The sequence below is a fragment of the Spinacia oleracea genome, chromosome 6, assembly GCF_020520425.1.
Source record: "Spinacia oleracea cultivar Varoflay chromosome 6, BTI_SOV_V1, whole genome shotgun sequence".
Classification (NCBI taxonomy): domain Eukaryota; kingdom Viridiplantae; phylum Streptophyta; class Magnoliopsida; order Caryophyllales; family Amaranthaceae; genus Spinacia; species Spinacia oleracea.
The window spans coordinates 135596473-135605030 of NC_079492.1; the positions used below are offsets into that span (position 1 = coordinate 135596473).

At 35.4% G+C, this 8558-nt stretch overlaps 2 long non-coding RNA genes across 2 annotated transcripts; both read left to right on the forward strand.

The window, feature by feature from the left end:
- The first annotated feature begins 1535 nt into the window (after positions 1-1535).
- On the forward strand, positions 1536-2650 carry LOC130464399 (uncharacterized). The gene is made up of 2 exons (XR_008924799.1): positions 1536-2029; positions 2303-2650. It is a non-coding gene; the product is annotated as an uncharacterized lncRNA (long non-coding RNA).
- Positions 2651-5341: 2691 nt separating this feature from the next.
- On the forward strand, positions 5342-8286 carry LOC130462689 (uncharacterized). The gene is made up of 3 exons (XR_008923345.1): positions 5342-5634; positions 5729-5803; positions 8148-8286. It is a non-coding gene; the product is annotated as an uncharacterized lncRNA (long non-coding RNA).
- The last annotated feature ends 272 nt before the right edge of the window (positions 8287-8558 follow it).

Genomic DNA, 8558 nt, shown 5'->3' on the forward strand with positions numbered 1-8558 from the left:
CCAGCGTTGCTCGCGCGCACAGCGAGCGATGGCTCGCACGCACAGCGAGCGATGTCGCGCGCCCAGCGAGCGATGTCGCGCGCCCAGCGAGCGATGGCTCGCGCGCAGCGAGCGCTGGCGAGCGCGCACAACGAGCGATGGCTCGCGTGCGACGAGCGCTGGTGCGCGCGCAGCAAGCACCACAGCGTGCGATGGCTTGCGATGGAGATGCAGCAGCTATGCGACGAGCGCATGGGCTGCGCGCACATGGCCAGCGATGGCTGTGTGCGTGCGGCCCATGGGCGTGTAATGCGTAGGGTGTTTGCGTTACGATTAGATCGTTTTGAATGTTTAATTTGAAAATTTCAGTTCACGTAATTTTAATTAATTTTAAAATTAATAATTTAAATTATTTTCTTGGATTTTAATTTTGAATATTGTAATTATAATAAATGTTATTTATTCTAATTATTTTACTAAAATTAAAATCATGAATTAATTTAAATAACGACTGAAATTAAATTAAACTTTTTGGATTCAATTATAAATTTATATGAGCTTTAAATTTTAATTAAATTTGTATGTTTCCGGTTAGACTAGAAATACATTTTTATGTTTAAAATTAGTAAAGCATATGAATTTATTGGTTTAAGTGGGAGCGCTTTTTAGTCATAAACTCTTGATTAGGTCTACAAATCCTTAAGGTTAAAACAACTTGATTAGAATTAATAAGGACTGAATAATTGGTAGATTATTGGTGCCCTTGATTAATTGCTGCAAATGTTTACGTGATGCATAATGTGTTTTACTAACCAGCTATGTGGGACATTCATGATAATGAATGGGTGAATGGTATATATTGTATATGTACTATTTTGCAGGTTATGAAGTGACTAGTATGGCCCAAATAGGATAGAAAATATGGTCTGCGTACCATTAATTTGAATGTAATTGGTCTAAAGTACCAAAGTTGTTTTTCAATTCAAATATGGTCTGCGTACCATCAAATAGTTGTAATTAGTTTTAATTATAGCTTATCCTATTTGAAGAAAATGGTGCCTCCCACGGAGATTTTCAAGACGGACTTTGAAGTTAAAGCTTCAAGATGAAGTCGGGCCATACTAGATCACATTTATCTTATGCATGTTTTAAGTTATTTATTGCTTTAAATATGTCTTAAAATGCATGAGATCAAAAGCTTGATTATGTTGCATGATTAAGGATTTTAGTTCACTTAAAATCTAACCAACATAGTAAGAGCCTTAAGTTCCAAACTTAAAAATTGAGTTAAAAGGTGCCATGCCAAAATATACACTTGCTTGGATATCCTTTACATCAATCTAGTAATAGTTTTCGCTCAGCGAGGTGTTACTTATTGGTCCTAAAGGGGCAAGGTACACAAATAATTGTGAGTACATGTTATAACACTACAAAAAAGAGGTACATATTGAGACGGAATTATTGTGACGGTCTAACAAAGAGTCGCAAGGAAATTGGGGCGCGAATATTAATTTGTAAATTGCGACGCTTTAGAGAGCCGCAAAATATTTCGACGTTCTAAAGCGTCGCTATTTACAAAAAAAAAGACACGTGTTTTGCACGTGTTTGTGAGGCAGCAATGCAACTGAATTTTTGGGCAAAAAATCCCGCCTAACTCTCTGTTTTTTTCGCAGAATCCCGCCTAACTCTCAACCCACCTCCCACGTTTCTCTCAACCTCCTCCCACCGACATACCTTGCTGAAACTAACCACCCTCGTCAGATTTCCGATGAATTCGTATCTCTCCTCCTCACCTTCAGCACCGGCCATTAACGAATTCCATGAATTCCGTCTTCAACCTTTACGTTAGCAAAGTCAAATCTCCCAGTATAAGCTATCTCACTCCTCATCCTATAAATTCATGAAAAAGCCCAATTATTGAATTCACAATTCGCTCAACAAATTCAAGATAAATTCGTTGCTCTCTCTGGTTTTTAATTGGAGAAATTCAAGCATACTCTGGTTTCTTAATTGCTGCTTCATCCTCGGTGTTGCCGGATATATTCGCCAGGTATTTTTGGTCTGCTTCACGCCTTCACTATTTGATTTTTATCATATAACAATGTTTAGGTTTGATTCACTATTTTAATTTCCGTCATATATTGTTAATTCACGTTTTTTCATGTCAATTTCTAATGTCAATCATATGCCTTTAAGTTTTCCATGTTATATTGCATCCTTAATTCAAGAAAAAAACTAGAATGGGTCTTCTTAGTTTCTGTGATTTTCTATATACCGCTTACAGAGTGTTTGCTATTTCATTTATTTTAGTTTTCAATTGCAGATAGTTGGTAATTTGGACGATAGTTGGAAAGTGGTGAACGTCTGACTTCTTCTTCCGTGTTGTTACTACTGTAGGTATTGTCTATCTATTTCTAATTTTCATAGTTTTAAATTTGCAACTTTTAGTTGGCCTAGAATCTTTGAAATTTGGATACATGGCAATGCTTTGTATAAAGACACACAGACATTTAGTGAGATTTAGGTGATAATCTCTGACCAAGATATCTGGTACTTAGTATGAAAAATCTGTTGTCAATCTTTAAGACACCTAGCTGTACTTGGTTAGTTTAGGTTGTCTTTAGTGAGAAACTTGGTGCATCAAATGAGCATGTTGGATGAGTTTGCAAAATTATTTGTCGCTATAGAACTTATACTAATTATTTGAACCCTTTCACTTAGCATTTTCTACTGTTATCTATAACTTCTTTTGAGGCTACACTGTTTTCTGTGACTGATTATGTGAAATGTGTGACCGATGGACTGACTGTAAGTAGAAAAGAACTGAACAAACTTTGCACAAAACAGAACTGAGCTTTACAAAGCAGAACTTAGTATTAGGCGACTGATAAGCTCATTGTCTGTCTGTCATCGTTATGTTAAGCTACTGCATGCTTTCTATATGTCATAACTGTAGTATTAGGTAGTGGCAGTGTATCGCAGTGTTAAATATCTTATCTTATCAGCACTTTGCTTGTCTTTATTATAAATTTCTTTGCCTTTCCCTGCTTTAGTTGGCACCAAATATAGGTTTGACTACCAGTTGTATGGAGTAAGGAATAAACCTATGCAGTAAGCACCTTAATCTGAATATATGCAGTTCAAAACACAGAGAAGTGAGAGTAGCTTTGAACTATAGCTTAACTGAGTTAAGGGATAGAACATCCGGTTTTGATTTTTGAACTGTCATAGCTGGGATGATAAACTCAGATAACCATTTCTGAGTTTCTATCATCCGGTTTTGAACTGTCATAGCTAACCAAATATTATCTTATCAGCACTAGCTTATTGTTTATCTGGGTTTATCATGCCAAGTTGAGAGTAGCTTTGAACTATAGCTTATCATCCGGTATTATTTATCTGAGTTTGCAAAATTATTTGTCACTCTAGAAAGATCAAGCGCCAACTGGTGGACAACCTTAAAAGCTAGCTTCTTCCTTCGATTATCAATGAGGTATTTCTTTAGGGCACCTCTAGGAAGATATTTCACAACAACACATCAGATATTACTAGGGATGCTAATTAGGCCACTTTCTGTTTGTATTTGTAGTCCTGAGGCCCCCATCTTTGCCCCGATAAACTACAGCATGCATAAATGGTTTTTATGACTACGAGCTTTGATAATAACATATCAGTTAGTTTCAACATGTATCGAGTTAAAAGTAACAGTAGCAAATTTTTGAGATGGATGGTTTGGCTACACTTTAGGTTCTATTGTTAGAAAGAACGACATTGTATTCTTCTGTTGAATTATTTTGAACTTGCGAGTAAGGGTTTATGGAATTATAGTAAAGAGTCGTTACCTAGCTTTTTTTAGTGCTTCTCTATAGAGTTGTTTAGAGTATTTTTTATTACATACCTGAACTTTTTATCTCTATTGATTTTAGAAAATAGATCATGCATTACATGACAATAGATCATGCATTACATGACAATAGATCAGTCCTAGGCTATTTACGACATAGAAAATAGATCAGTCCTGCTCTGATCAATCCTGATCAGATCAGTCCTGATCGGATCATTCCTGATCAAATCAGTCCTGATCAATCCTTACTGATCCATCCTGATCAGTTCTGATAAGTTCACTTCTGATCAGTTCACTTCTTCTCCTGATTTGTGTTGGTGTTGTTTAGGTTTAATTACTTTATCCCACACATAAATAATGTAATTGGAATTGGAAAACATCCCAATTTATGTTGGTTTGCTAATATAACTATCGAACCTTAACTATATACATCATGTGTTGCGCATAACCGGGAAAAAATGGGAAACATTAACAGAAAACATTTTAGAGGCTATGCAATTGCACCGGATAGGAGTGTTTCACTAAATCAGTTCAAGCTCAATCATGAGATTATCGTTCTATTTGAATAACTCTATTCTTAACAAATTAATAGAATCTAATCCTAAATTGTGATTACTATTCTTATTTCATTATTCAAACAAACACTAGCTAAGAGCTTAAGAAGTGGAGTAATACATACTGATTGCTACGGTGTACAAGTTATAAATAATTGATCGTGGAATTGATGAGTCATAATAGAAGAGTAATCTATAATGACTAATATTTAGATTAGACATAACAAGGTAGGATTAATATTATTATAAAACTTTTGGGAGTCTTTTTAATTATGTGTTGTGTTCTGTCAACTTCCTTGAATATGAGATAATATGGCTGCTTAATACGGAGTATGGTGATCACTTTTGAGTAATAAATGGAATAGCTAGCTTTCTATGGACGGTGACACTTGCACTCTCAGACGACATAGAAAATAGATCAGTCCTGATCAGATCAGTCCTGATCAGATCAGTCCAGATCAGTCCTGATCAGATCAGTTCTGAACAGTCCTTACTGATCAATCCTGATCAGTCCTGATCAGTTCACTTCTGATCAGTTCACTTCTGATCAGTTCACTTCTGATCAGTTCATTTCTGATCAGTTCACTTCTGATCAGTTCACTTCTGATCAGTTCACTTCTGATCAGTTCACTTCTGATCAGTTCACTTCTGATCAGTTCACTTCTGATCAGTTCACTTCTTCTCCTGTCCCTCTACGTTCACCACTATCTCCTTTCTCTCTCCTCTGGTATTTTTGTCGCCCCACAATAACGACTTTCGTAAACTCAATTGCTTGATCCCCTTATCGCGGAGTAGATTGCAGATAATATTTGCTTTTACTTTCCATGTAGAAAAAACACCCTTCTTTGACCTGCGCTTAGCACATTGCTTCCCTACATTTGTTCATTTTCATGGAGCATTCATGGTCATGAATTGATATGTTTGTAGTGTTTTCTGTTTTCTGTTTAAGTTGATAATTATGGATTTGGAGTGAAGCAAAGCGACATCTTTGGAGTGGAAGGTTTGCTGAGGAAAGAAGGGTCAAGCTATGTTAACAACAATGCTATGGAAGTGGAGAACATGAAAGGTGAAATATCAGTTGTCAAGAAGCAAAATGAGGACCTTGCGCAACAAAATCAAGTTCTAAACACCAAGTTTGAAGAAACAACACAATCATTTAAAATGATTGCTTCTTTTTTGGGACAAGTTTTGAAGGAAGTACGCAAAGGGAATGTTTCATCGAACCTTTTAGATGGTGCGGAATCAGCAATAAATATGGTTAGTTATTTCTGGAAATTATTCTGATTGAGCATCATGTATCATTACCTGAAATGTGGCATATCTAATTTACATATTAAAATGCTTTTTGTAGATTACTGATGATTCTGGTGGCAATGGTGACAACCAGGCCGAGAAATGAGACTTTGACACTATTGCCAAATGCAAGGTAATTTCATATGGAATTAATTAACTGCATTTCATGCTTTATAGATAAACTTATAGCTGAAACAAGCTTTATAGTTGTCGATTATTTATGGATAATGGTGAGATTAGAAGGTAGATGTTTAGATTTAGTATTATCATAATAAGGTATTATGTTGATATTAGCTGAAACACGAGTTTGGTGTTAGGTCTGGGTTGTTAACAAACTATGGTTTCTGTTAGTTAATTTATGATGCTCCTTCTGTAACGCGTAAAGAAAACACAGTGTTAAATGTCAATCCAAGACAGCAGCGACTCCGACTTACTCTCCTAATAAAACCTCATTCAAACTCTGACCATGAGTGAGAGATAAGTCTGAAATCAACTACTATAAAAAGTTTTAGTTGCCATAGAAATTGCTCATAGTATAAGCTTGTTTTCTGTTTGATTGACTTCTATAGTCTGTTTCGTTTTTGGTCTGTTCACTCATAGTACTATCTTAGAAAAATCGTATCAATCTGTTTTTCCTTATCCGTTTCTGGTTGTAACTGTTGCTTCGCCCTCTCAAAGTTGTCCACCATTGGAAGAAGACTCTCAATTACTTCTCCCTGTGCATCGCTTCGAACTGATAGTCTCTCTTTACCTGATCTCCTTCTAAAGTTATCAAAGTCAGCTTGCAGGCGGATAAATCTATCCTTTCCAGAAGTTATCTCTTCTGTCAAAGTTGATAATTTCTCAACCAACTCGTTCTTTTCTGTTTCTAGTCGGTAAACAGCGATCTCTATTCTGTAATGGTCTGATAATCCCCAGTTAAACAGCTTCCTTATAATATTTAGTGAGAGTTTCCACACTTTCCCACATATTCTTGGTACTTGTCTCTTCTTCTGTTTCCCCAACTTCCTCCTCTAGCATTTCCTCATCCATCTAAAATCACCAGTAAAAAGAAAATCATAAGAAATGAATACCAATTACCAATAAATGAATACCAAGTACAAATTCTTTAGCTATTGTACTTGTAAGCATCACTTGCTTTGCTTCTCATCACGCCTGAATATTATATCAAAGGAAAAAAGAAAGTTCTTGGGGTCTTAATCTAAATCTATAACTGACAAGAGGAACTAAACTCGAAAGATTAAGAATCTACAGCTTTGATAACATGAGAAAACTGAATCTGCTGCTACTGCTACTGTTGTTGAGGTCCTGATGTTGAGGTCCTGCTACTGCTACTGAATCTGAAAACTGAAAGTTCTTGAGGTCCTGCTGTTGTAGCTGCTGCTACTGCTCAGTCTTGGTGTTGCGTAGTTTTGCAGGTTTGCAGTCAGTCAGGCATACTGTTCTGCTCAGGCTGGCTTGCTGTTGTGCAGTTCTTTTGTGCAAACCTTGTGTTGTTCAGTCTGGTTCTGCTGTGTAGCTTGTTGGGCTGGTGTCTTGTTTTTTTTTTTTTGGTTTTCAAATGGGCAAGCGTGATAATTAAAGAAAGTCACAGTTTAAGCAGCAAGTTAATGAACATCAGAGGCTAAGGATAAGAAAGCCATTATGACTAAGGTAAGACTATATACCTTTTTCCTTCCTAACTTGTCACCTAACCACCCAAAGATGAGTTGCCCAGCAAAGGTACCACACAAGGCCACATTCATGGGTATAAACCCTGGGCTAGTTGGATTTGGCTCAGTGTAATAGAGACGGCCTAAGATTTTGGTCACCACAGATATGGAGAAAAGCTCATAGACATTAGTAAAGAAGCCCATACCAAGAATCATGAAAACTTTCAAGTGGTACCATTGTGTCTTTGCTACGTCAAGTACACTTAGCACTTTTAACTTTTGTCTCTTCGCCATTGATTAGGAAGTAGGAACTAACCTTTAATTCATACAGGGAAAAAACAAGGCAAAAATCAAATGTTAATGTTTAAAGTGTTATTATACAAGCATTGCAAATTTGTAAAAAATGACCTTTTATAACTCAAATTTTGCGAGTTTGGCTGGTGTCGTTGTAGAATGTTTTAGTGTTTTTTGTTTTTGCTTGGGTGCGGGCTGTGCTCCCTTAGCTTTTGTTTCCCTTGTTGTTTTCTATGGGTTGTTGTTTGGGTTTCTACCTTTGGTAATTAAGTTAACTAATTTACCAATAATATATATATATATATATATATATATATATATATATATATATATATATATATATATATATATATATTCATTGTTCATGTCTATATTTCTAATAGTCATGCATTTTTCCCTTGATTAATAGTTGATATTATTTTGAGAAGACGACTAGTAGTTAGGATCAAGCTGGTTAGGATTACTGTTAATTTTCCCTTGATTTTATGGAATGTTCATCATACTATATTTGACATTAAATTTTCTTTGCAGATTATTGATGATTCAAGTGGTAATAGTAAATGTAGATCAAGAGATGAACAAGTTATCTTGAAGCTAAGCTAGCATAACGATATGTTTACTTGTTCGTAGTCAGGAAGTTGTTTTTATTTAGTTTTGGACTATCTTGTAGAAAAAATGATAATGCTAGTTAGAAAGTTATTTGTTTTAAAATATCGCTTTTATTTCAGTTTGACTAGACTCTGCGAATTAATTTAATGTATAGATGATTTTTATCACTTTTCCTAAATTAACTACTTAAGTATATATGAATCATAGCAAGTTAATATGTTGCTTTAAGATATATAGTGTACGTACGTAGTAAGTTAATGTATTTGATTATGATTAATTATCTATGGTCGATATATATTTTTATAGATAATTCATGATTTTAGATTTATATAT